This window comes from Rhipicephalus sanguineus, chromosome 1, assembly GCF_013339695.2.
Source record: "Rhipicephalus sanguineus isolate Rsan-2018 chromosome 1, BIME_Rsan_1.4, whole genome shotgun sequence".
NCBI lineage: Eukaryota > Metazoa > Arthropoda > Arachnida > Ixodida > Ixodidae > Rhipicephalus > Rhipicephalus sanguineus.
The window spans coordinates 269,660,143-269,672,211 of NC_051176.1; the positions used below are offsets into that span (position 1 = coordinate 269,660,143).

Consider the following 12,069-nt stretch of genomic DNA (forward strand, 5'->3'; position numbering starts at 1 on the left):
CTCTGCTCTGCCATGTTCATACATTCCAGCTTTTATCATTCTTTCACGGTAGCGGCCCAAGCCGTGCAAACGATACTCCGCATAGAGGCAAAAGCGCTGCGTTCGCTCGGTTCTCAACGGACTACTGCACATTTGCCAACTCCTGCCTTGGAAAGGCAGCCTCTGAAGCAAGGGTGCACTTCTGACGCAAAGCGATGAAAGCGAAAAACAAAGAAAAAAAAAACTACACCCAAAGTACAGCAGGCATTACTTGATCTCATGGGGAGAAATGGGTAACGAATTTGCACTAAGAAGTGAAAATGCGTCGGCTGCGCAGACAAGGCTTAGGGTCGGCGCTTGCGTGCTTGCAGAAAAAAAAAATTGTTCATACGTAGAAACTTGAAGATTTCGAGATACCCTTCCGGTCGCATTTGTTTTCTTCGCGTTTTACGCGGCAGTTTTCATGTGCACACTGTGGCTGAGCTGAACGAAGCGGTAAGATCGATATCGCTCTGTGGCAAGGATTATGGGACACTTTGAGGCGTGGGCTCAGTGATTTCCAAACCAGAGGAAAAAATAAGTTTCCTGCAGAACCTAGCTGCGCGCTGTCTCACTAAAACGGTTCGGGCTGGTGGAAGAGAAAGCTGGCGTCGTCCAATCAGGAGCCCACTTCACCGTCATCATTTGCGCATGGAAACGGCGTGAGATTGGAAGAGAACTCATCAGTTGGGCAATTCTAAAAAAAACAAAAAAATAACGTCATCGACCCGAGGATAGGTACAAAGAAATCCTGTAAAAGTTTCTCAGTAAGAAAGCTTTGCAAACGAAGAAAATTTCGTCGTTGTCTGGGAATCTAAGCCAGGCTTAGGAGGAGTTTTCATTTCCACTTGTTCGGTCAAATAGGTCGAAGACGTTTACAAGAAATGGTGTCGTCACTGAATTGCTCGGCAGCCACGATTCCAGTAAAAAAGAAAGTTTTAAAATGTTTGCAGATCTGGGGCCGAATTCACAGACCTTTCGTTCACTTTTTGTGACTGGCCAGCGAGCTTCACTGATAATATGTCCAGCACTAGTACTGGCCGAAATTTCCTGTTACGAACAACCTTAATGTAACACGCCTCCTTGCATACGGGCCCAGACATTCACGTTGCAGGACCTCTAATCACTATTTATACTTACGTGGACGGATTAATTAGAAATTGTGGTAGAAATGTGACATTTTTTCTTCTAGTTCAGCACGAAATCAATCGCTATTAAAAAAAAATGAGTAATACCCGCACTTACGTGAATGCGTCGATATTACATACAAGTTCCATGCCATCGCGCAACGGTTGCGAAGCGACCTTGAATTTGTGTTCAGCGAGAATACATCACCTCTTAACCGAGGAAAGCTAATCTCAGCAGGTCATGTTTTTACTCCTTCCTCCATGATGTCATATGATATCCATTTCATATTAATTCGCTAGAGGCTCACCAACTCGAGGTATACATTCGACATTAATGGACTGCAGACCATGCGAGGTTGCACGATAACTACGATGAGTGTGATTGAGGATTTCGGTTGGTATACTATTTCAAAACGGTGGGGTGACAAATGCTAATCTTACACGTTGACGAAGACTCATCAGGCCTGCTTGAGCTAACCAAGTTTTATAGACATTGCCCTTATCTCTCCTTGATACTTTACTTTCTATCGACTCTGGTTCTATAAATCTCAAAATAAACGACGTATTTCGCTGCGCTCTTATCTCAAACTAATCCTCAATAAATTTAATTCTGCACAGCTGCGCATTTCATGCACTGATGTACACACGGTGTATTTTCGACACTTGGTGTGAGGAAAGTCCGTAGAGTGGGAGGTAAACTTGTCTAACGAGAAAGCCGAGTGACCCCAGCTATGGAACGTGTCCCAATAGGTCCAGTTTGTGCGGCCCACTCGCCACATAAGCTTTGACCTGCCGGGGTTTTTGGTTCCACTAGTGGCACACACAAAGTTTGCGAGACCCGCATTACCGCATCACGTCTTCAGCAAGCGTTGCTAATGAGTCCTTAACGTGTCTCGCAAACGTGGCGGAGCAAACCTTGCGTCTCCGTTTTCGTTCCTCAGCTGCCAGCAGAGACGTAGGGTCGTTTCTTTGTTTCTTTCTTTCTCTGCACTGAGCGAACGCTGCGCTTGCTCAGAATCATTAGGGCATACTTTAGCCGCCTGGCGCAAATGCGACCGTTTGCTCGTGCACCGAAGTTACCCGAGCTGGGGCTCATCGGAGCACGAGCGCTCAAGATGCGTCGGAGCGGACGCGGTGCGGCGAAGCATTTCCTTTACCTCTGAGCGCCTGTGCATTATGAGCAGCCGAATTCAGTCGGATTAGTTTCATGGCAAGTAGTCGAGCTTACGCGCTGCTACAAACATCGCGTCTGTGATGCAACCGCCACCTGTTATGTGGTACAGTGAGGAAAAAACAAAGGTATACAACAGCTGCATTCGATGCATGTTTACAGCGCAACACTACCACACGTATACGGGGTTGCAAGTATTCTGTTACGCACTATCGCCAACTCTGGCAGACTCAGGGTCATTTCAACGCGGGCGGATTCGCCAAGGAAGACCACTCAGCAACCGCAGGTCTCCCTCAGGAAAACAAAGCCAGCCAATAAACAGCGCCTTCAGGCGCCCCCAACGAGTTACCGTTGGTTAATCGAACTGCGCTTATTGGGACTCCCAGGGATCTAGGCTGTCAAGATCCCATAGCGCTCCAAGATCCGGAGCATCCGAGAAGTCAGGGAAGGATGCTTTTGTTAGAAAAGGCGCCTGCATTGTTTCATTGCGCGGTGCCGGCGAAGCTGAGCCTCTGGCTCACTGGCCAAAGTCGGAGGAAGTCGTTTCGCTCTCAGCCACTCGCGTTGGATAGCCAGGCGGCATGGCTAGCCATAAAGCCCGGGAGAATGATCGCCGTAATTGGCCGCATTGTGCTTTTTTCTGTGGCTCTCAGAATCTACCGAAGCTTCAAAGGTTCACTCAGAGAAAGACACGAACACCATTACGCTCGGCAGGCGTCACTGTCCAGGAAGAAGAGAAGCGCAGAAAAAAGAAAAGAAAGATGGGCGAAGTATATAGCGTTGCTGTATTGAAGCATCCGTGTTCTTTTTTCGTAGTGGGCAAGAAAAATTTGAATTTTTTATGAATTCAAAAGATAGGTGTAACAAGCGACGTTACAATGCATTCAGAGCGCTAGAGAGAAAAGAACAGCTATCATAACCATGTAGAAAAAATAGTAACCGTTTATTATAGACTTATAAGGAGCATATGTGGATGACAAAAAAATTCGGCAGATCCCATGCGTTGTGGGAATCGGTTTCACGCGAAGCAGGCAGCGATTACTTCTATGCTGTACTTTCAGGCTTTGGGCCAAGCGTTACGAGGTGGATCGACGTGTTTTTGTAAGTGTAGTAGCGTTGTGCACCTCTTGGCCTTACCAGGCACGTGGACAACACTGGCGTATAAATGGTAACTTATGGTACGACGTAACGCCAGCCCTCACGTTATAGTACATACGTCAGTATTATCGAAACTAAGGGCACTTTATGGTGCAATCATGCGAATATCATACGTAACTTTCGTTAATGTATTCCTTCGGGGTCGAGCAATGCTTCAATATACCTTGCTGAATCATAGGAATACAAATGTAATGTTTATTAGACTGCTATAAAAGCGGAGCCAACAGTGGAACCACAGTTGTTAATCTGATATGACGCCTGTATCGTAGAAGTACATATGTAGTGTTGATTGCTTTCCTGTAAAATTAGATAGACAGCACCACAAACACAATTGACGTTGCAGCGACATTACGCCTGCATAGGCTGTTTTTCCAAACCAGTTTATAGACCTGGCGTGGCTCTGTGGTAGAATACCTGACTGCCACACAGAATGCTTGGGTTCGATTCCTGCTGGGATCCTAATTCTTCTTTCCATTCATCGGGTCAACGCTACCGATGTCGGTTTTTCTTAACGCTCTCTCATTTAGATGATAAATGTCTGTTCTCGCCGTTCCTGGGTAGATATAAACTGTCAATCACCTGTGGCACATACCCGTACACCGCGGCCCGTGGTAAACGGGTATGTGCCACACGTGTCTGGAGGAAAGGGTTCGACGACGTACGCGACAGGATTTTCACGCTATTCTTGTCATGACCAGACAGTCATATTTGTCAGATCCTCTTACCCTTGCAAATTTTTGGTCTACACCACGTTAAGGAGGCGATCATGAGAGCACCCAGACGTAGGCGGCTAGATATATATATATATATATAGATACGTAGATAGAAACGCTCAAAGTGTCAAAGGTTCGCTAAGAAATGCTTCGCATTTAATAACAATGCATACATGTTTTCGGTGAAATAATACTTTTTGTTACCAGTCGTTACTAGGGCAGAACTCATAAAGCTTATCATTCGTAAGAGCTGTTCGTCAGTGAACATCTGCCTCTTCTTGAACACACGTTCGTTGTCACCATTAGTTTGCATCTGTCCTTACGAAGCATACCAGGGTACTAAGTTCTTTGTGGTTGTTGTGATTTGCATTCACAAAACAGTGTGTTACAAAGAGTGCTTTCTACTAACAGGTATCAACCAACTGTTGTAGCAGACACAGCACTTCTTATAAACGAAATACATTTTATGGTATGGATTGCAAGGGCTCCATGAATTTCACGCACAAAAGAAAAGAACGATAATTCCTATTCTGTTTCAAGTCCACACTCTCTTTACTCACTACAGAGATAGGCCTAAATGATTCATAGTTGTGCTCAGGGTGTCGAACACATCTGCAAAAAGGCTTGTGCAGTGATGACCGCTATTTATCCGCTACAGAGCTGAGGGTCTAAAATGCATGTGGTGGCATGACGCATTTCGACATGCGGCTACAACGCTTTTACGTTTTTGCATGTGCATATCTAAGCGGGCATTTCTGTGAGCTCCGGGAGATGATTCAGAATATCAGCCTTCTGTGTGAATTTTCCCACTTATTGGTTACACCTAAACTACATTGCATGCTATGTAAGTGAGTTTCCCTATTAATAATTCAAGTTTGACGCAATCTGTGCGAAAACTTTTATGCATATAACACAGCGGTAGTTTCTCCAACCCACCTCGCACTCGCCATTATAGAGCATGACATCATTTGCAACTGTGATCAATTTCCCTAACCCCCTTGGGCCCTTCCAGAGACGTATATATAAAAAGTACCACAACCAAGGACTCACATTTTCACCGTTAAATTTAGTTCTATGAAGCAGGTGGAGAAGAGTGGCAGTGAGTAGAGACTGGTTGCGACACGACAGACATCTGAAGAAGACCCCAAAAAGTTGCAAAACAAAACAAAACAAAACAACAACAGCTAATGTACCACAAAAACAAAACAGGAACGATACGCTTAAATAAACTAACAAAAAAAAAAACCCACCAAACGAAATGTTGTGCGAGAGATAATTGCGAAAACTAGGTACCCAATTTATCAACACTGCATTTTTGTTGAACGTGCACGTGAAGCAAGAAAGACATGGCATCATATTCTTTCCAACTACAACAACAACAACAAAAATGCATGAAATTGTAAAGAGGAAGAATATTTGCCTGGAGCCGTAATGTTGACTGCTCGTTTACGTCAGGCCCAATTCAGCTAAGTTACACAAGCATACCCCTGTTTGTTTTAGGCACGCAACCGACAATGGACTGTTGAAAGCAAACGTCAAGATGAAAAAGAAATAAAGAAGATGAAAGAAGAAGAGAAAAGAGGATGCTGAACAAACTGTGAACATGTTGATTTCATCATAGAGAAGCATTTCAGAAAAGAAACAGTCGAGCTATCTATCGTAAAAACATAGTCAAGATCTAATTTAAAAGGGATTTGTAAAAGCAATATTCATGTCAGCCTCATACGTCTTAATTTATATTTACGGCTGTACAGATAGGCTGCCTAGAGCAGACAATAGCATAAATGACATAAAAGAAAGACACAATTTAGATGACAAGTATTTTGTTCTGAATAATTTCATTCGTCGAACCTTTTTTGTGCTAGCAAACCTTTGACGCATCAAAAAAGTCTTCCTTACAAACCGAGGCAGCACGAGCGAGCAGCGGCCGGGCAGGGGCATTTCGAGTCCTCCCTCAGTACGTCATAGGACGAAGGCCATTGTTGACGCGCTTCACGCTGCCCGCCAATCAATGAGAACAAAGACGTTGCTTCACAATCGCCCGGAGCCGCTGCTTTCAGTAAGGCTCTCACGTACCGACAGAAAGTGGTCGAGATGCCGTTGTCTTAAGGAAACTAAAAGATGCCCCCTCCTTCTTTTCCTTGTGTATATTTATGTTTTATCAAATGAGGTATTGTGAACGCTGAACATCTGCCTGCAATATTCGTTTCGTCGTTTGTTTTGTTGCTTTACTTCATCTTTAAGCATCTTAGTCATTCATACAGCTTTCATATACAAGAAGCAGCGAACTCGAAGACACGTTCACTCACACTTCGTAAAACAACAACAAAAAAAAAAATACCAGGAGCTCGACTGCATGCAACTGATACCTTAATGCTCGCAAAGTCGCTTTTGTGAAAATCACCTCACAAGCGCTCTCATTTTGGCAGCTATTGAGACGTGAAAAGCCACCAAACAACAAAAAAGAGATTGTCACTCTAGAAATAATCAAAGTCCAAGATAGCGGCGCGATTTAAGAGACAAAAATACCGAGGGGCAGCTGATACACCTGTCCTAGCGTTTGTCAATTTTCGTAGCTCTCTAGACACAGAGGTCGTGCGCAGAGAGAGCATGAAACAAATTAGCGAAATTTTGTTTCAGCTGCCCCTCGCTATCTTAGACCTTGCTCATTTCTAGAATGGTGATACCTCTTGTCATTTTTTTGTTTTCTGGTGTTTTTTTACGCCCCACATCCTGCCAAAGCACATGCGCTTGTCAGGTGACTTATAGGGAACCCAAGCTCAAGTTTGGACGCGACGCTTGCGCGGCTGAGCTATGCGTTACTGAGGGCAGACGCTGCCCGCGAAGGCGCTTTGTCGCCGGATTTGCCAGCGGCGGCGGCAAGGACACGTGCGCGCATGCACTCCTAGTTTGGCCCAGAGCACTGCTAGTCAGCAATAGTTACATTGTGACACACCACAGGTGCAATCCGAGAGCTCTGCGCGTGCGTGGGAGCGGCAGTGTTGCGTGCGTGCGTGCGTGCGTGCGTGTGTGTGTGTGTGTGTGTGTGTGTGTGTGTGTGTGTGTGTGTGTGGGTGTGTGCGTGTGTGCGTGTGTGTGTGTGTGTGTGTGTGTGTGTGTGTGTGTGTGTGTGTGTGTGTGTGTGTGTGTGTGTGTGTGTGTGTGTGTGTGTGTGTGTGTGTGTCACGGCTCACATTCCCAGGCCTCGTTTCTAGTCTGGCATTTAGTATTACGCAAAGGGACATGAATGAACGAAAGAAAGGGAATTTAAGGCCTCGTTTTCTTTGTTAGACACAACGTTAATGAGAAATTGTCCGTTAGTTCTCATTAACGATGCGACATGAAGTAATGTGACGTAAGAGCAGGACAGGAAAGAGCATCCTTATTATGCCTTTGCTGTTTCGTTCTTACGTCATATTGCGTCGTGTCAGATTTCACAACAATTAGTCAGCAGTGTTGCTGCCTGTGCAGCGTCCTACCTTATTTGTGCATGAACACCAGAAATGAAGTAGCATGAAGCGAGACAGGCGCTACCAAACTATCTCCGAAACTCTCTCCACGAACACGAAATCTCTGACTTCAAACCCTACTAAAAGGTGACACAACGGTTGAGCCATATCGTTCACCCTGCGCTGTAGCTAGGGAGGCCGCGGCTCTGCAGCATTCATAATACTGCGTCAAATATAATGAGACCGAGCAAAGAGGAAGAGTAGGAGAAGACGCTCGTTGCGAAAGGGCGCACGGTGTGAGTGACAGGTCAAGATGGCCTTAGTGCCAGGTGATCGCAATTCTTGAGCCGCATTTTGCTGAACTTCCTGTTAAACGTCGCTGCCGCCGGCTAATTAATTTTTGGCCCCGAAAACTGGGTGCGATCTCAGCAATGAATAAAAAAAATGTGACGGAACGCCAAAGAGGCGCTAATTTTCATTAAAAACAGGCGGAAAGGTCGGATTCGTTCATTATAAGGAACTCTTGGAGCGGAAGCCGCCTTCTTTTTATCAAAAGGAGGGCACGCGGGAAGCGTTTAATGAGAATCGAACACATTAGGCGCCAGACACAAGCCGAGCCTGCTAGACTCGCCGCAGGTCGAACGCCGCGTAAAGGGCCTCTCATATCTCAAGACTCTTCGAGATTTTTAATCTGCGTCGCCTTACGGTATTCTTGCACACTAAAAACTGCAGAATCAACCAAAGCTTACGCGGAAATCTTTTTACGCTCTAGCATAAATAGAGGGCGTCACGCGCGCTCTTTCCTTCTTTTGGCATGAACTTCTTTTTTTTTTTTTTCGTAGAGTGCGTGTCACAAGACGATGCATTTACCTAAGACTCCTATTATGTACATTGCTGTGCAGAGCATGAGCTCGCAGACTCGTTAGCGGCCGTCATTTACCGAACAACGTCAATGTCTAAAGTCCAAATGAACATATTCTGGTATGGAAAGTTACAATTACAGCAACTAATTATTCTATTAACAACCAAAAATCTTTTTGCTGCGTCTCTAACGAGGAGAAACTGTACAGGCATAAACCTGGCATACACGAAAAAGACTGCGAAACTTTGTTGCTTTCGTGCATTTCATATTCCCGTTTGGCTTTCTTTATTCAACAGAATATTCCATTGTCCCACGTCTATCGGTGTAGATTAGCGTGCTAAAAGCAAACTTTGTTAAATTCCCCTTCTCCCTTTACTTGTGAACATCATAGAGCCATTGTTGTTTAAACGAAGCAACCTGGCTAAAGCTCCTTGAAAGAGTAAATGACACTCACTCATCTTGGCATTCATATTTAAAGACACAGAACACCACCAACTAGCCTCCAATCACGCGAAAAACGCTGCCTGCTCGTCGGTCGTCGCGTGATACACCCGCTGACTTGCAAGACGGGAAACAATCCGGCACGAGCTCGTAAAACGTCGAAAGTGCGGTGTTCTTATGTACCGCTCAAAAATACTCGAAACAACGGTGTATTTGGCGTCTTTTTACGGCCCTCGCTTTGCTCGACGGTGACGCTTTCAGACTTGGGAAAGAAGACGCGTGACCGTCACGTTTTCGATAAGCGTTTGTCGCTGTAGCACGAGGATCGCACGGCTAGCCTTGCTGATAGCGAACTTCGTTGACAGCGTCGCAGTCAAGGCAGATCCTTTAACGGGACCGCGCACTGTCTCGCCGCCACGTTGGGTGAGAGTTGTTCAATTACACTATCTGACTCACTAAAAGATAGAATGCTAGCGAATATACAAACCGAATATACGAGGGTACGTGAAAAGTGCCCGCAGTTCCTGTTCTATGAAAGTTTATGGGGCAAAAATGTCAGAGTTTCTTTCGTAAGCGCTCTCCGCCATTGGTCGGCCGACTTCGTTAACAGTACGTACAGCATTAGGATCGGCTGGAATGAGCTATTATGAAGAATTAATATAGAGAAAGGCATTCCGTGAACACGGGGCCTGGGGTCAAATTTGCAGAACATTTCTTTCGCAAGCGCTCTTAAGAAAGAAGTTTTTCGTAACGCTTGATTCGTAAGCGTTCTTACTTCGCTAGTATGTCCGATATCCCAATTCGCTCACATGTGACTTTGCACAAAGTGCATGCCTTATTAGTGCCTTATTAGTGTTTCTTTCACGGCGTCTCCCTGTCACTTATGTGCAAAATTGCATGCGCTACATCGGTTAAACCAAGAAAAAACAAAACGAGAGAACGTGTGCCCACTGAAGTCCATTAGATGTGAACACTAAAATATTAAGCGCTAAAAATCGACGAACACAAAGAAGGCAACGGGCTCCTCCTTTGTGCTCGTCGATTTTTAGCGCTTATTCTTTTAGTGTGCATGGATGGCAGTCTGTTCTGCTTAAGTTCATTAGCTATGCCTTTATCACAATTCACCTACTTTGTGTATGTCACTAATCTCGCCTTCAAACCAGAGCAGATGAATAATTGCGAGCTGCTCCTTGGTGAAGGTTCAAGTGTGATAGCCTGGGCATGCGATGCCAGTTTGGTTGCAGATATACTCTTGATTATTCTTCAGATATACTCTTCATTATTAGGTGCTCTTCATTATTCTTTTTTTTTACTACGAGAACTGCCCCGCCCCTAAGGCGGCCAAGAAACACCATAAAAACGGTCGAGTGACCTACAAATAATCTATTCATCGCGGTACAACAAATTATTTGTGCTTCTTCTTATGTATACATGCATGGCAGACTAACTCAGAGGCACGTCGCTTCCACCTTGTCCACGGGAAGGCATGTTCTCACATAAAATATGCCCGGTAAGACTTCGAGGAGCGCGGGAATCAAGCATATGATACAAAGCGGACCAAATTTACCTGCTCCTTTAATTGGATAAAATAAAATATGTGGTCGAACAAAATGAACGCCGCAAAAAAAAAAAGAGCCATCAAAACCGAACTCACAAGTTATTCATGACCTGCCGGGAGGGCGCGCGCTGAAGTCTGAAAGGTCGCTGACCCCTGGTATGCGCGCCCCGACACCGCCGGATTACGCGCCGAGGAACTCGAGTCTCGGTAAACGACCCCGTGTTTGTTTCTTTTTCATTTTCTTCGAGAACGAAGGAGCAAAGCGGTTATTTAATCTTCATTAGTGTTCTTTTACTGCGAAGTTTAAAGTAAAACGGCAGGCATGCTGGACACGAGATTCATTGTGACCTGGTGGTGGCAGTAATTTGGGACGCCCGCGTAAAGACCGTTCGGACGGAGAAGAGAAAAAATAAATAAATACAAACAATGGAGGCGACCGGATTAGCAATTTCTTCAACGCTGCCCCGCTGAGCGCGCGAAACCTGGGCGAGGCGAATTTAAGCGAAAGACGGGAGTGTCTGACCGGAAATGACCGTTTCGTGTTTTATCCCAGACACACCATCCCGTCGGAATCGAGCTAATAAAGCGCTATTTTTAGCCGATTCAAAGCTCCAGTTTTCCGAGTCCGGAACAAAACACAAGTCCCACCTCGTCGCTCTAACGCAGCACGAAGCGGCTTTGTTTTGTTAAATTAGCGTTACGGGTAACATAGGGTATACAATAAACTTGTAGCGACATATTGAATGTAATGTAGCTTTTATAACGTTATACGAAAGAGAAGAAAGAAAGAGATGAAATATCAAAGGAATTAAAACTTAGTTAGCCCGGTTTGTTATAATGAAAGATTCCTGCAGCTCGAGTGAAAAATCCTTGAACATGGGGAGTCGCTGGAGCCAACGTTGCGACGAGCAGACTTGTCCTTGTTAGGGCAGCAAGTGCTTTGCTTAGCAATGAGTGTGTGCACGCCTTCATGCCCCGCCCGCAACTCCTCCCCTTCTGTCGTTGGGGTAGAGGGATGGAGGCGCATACATACACGGTGCTAAGCAAGGCCGTCGCTGCCTTTACAGTGACAAGTGTGCTCGTAGAAACGTTGGCATCAGCGACACCCCATGTTCAAGGATTTTTAATCTTAATCAACAGACCGGTTGATGTTGCAGATGACGTAAGCAGAGTGCCGTTAAAACCAATGGCGGAACGCTAAAATGGATAGAATCGGTACGCTATTCGAGGCCCGACTTCCGGTTGTGCGCATTATACGGGAAGAGGAAGAGGAAAGAGAAGATAACCTTCAGGTGTAATGAGCGCAGCGCTCGTCCTTCTCGTCTTGTGTCTCTGTCGTGTTCGCGCTGATTTTCCAAGTATGAATGAGACGAATATATCTATATATATGGGCGTCGGCAGGGGGGGGGGGGGGGCGCAAAAGGGGCCCATGCCCCCGTCAAGCCACACCAGCAGTTGCCCCCCCACCCAAACTGCACCAGCGCTCCTCGCTCCCCCAACCGCGATGCAACACGGGTTTTCACCCCCCAAGACAAAATCCTGCCGACGCCCATGTCTATATATATAAACCAG

At 45.6% G+C, this 12,069-nt stretch overlaps 1 protein-coding gene across 4 annotated transcripts in view; it reads right to left on the reverse strand.

Annotated features, from left to right (window-relative positions):
* Nucleotides 1–12,069, reverse strand: part of LOC119378953 (dual specificity calcium/calmodulin-dependent 3',5'-cyclic nucleotide phosphodiesterase 1A) — a 524,884-nt gene that overhangs the window by 141,380 nt on the left and 371,435 nt on the right. The gene's annotated exons all lie outside the window — the stretch shown is intronic.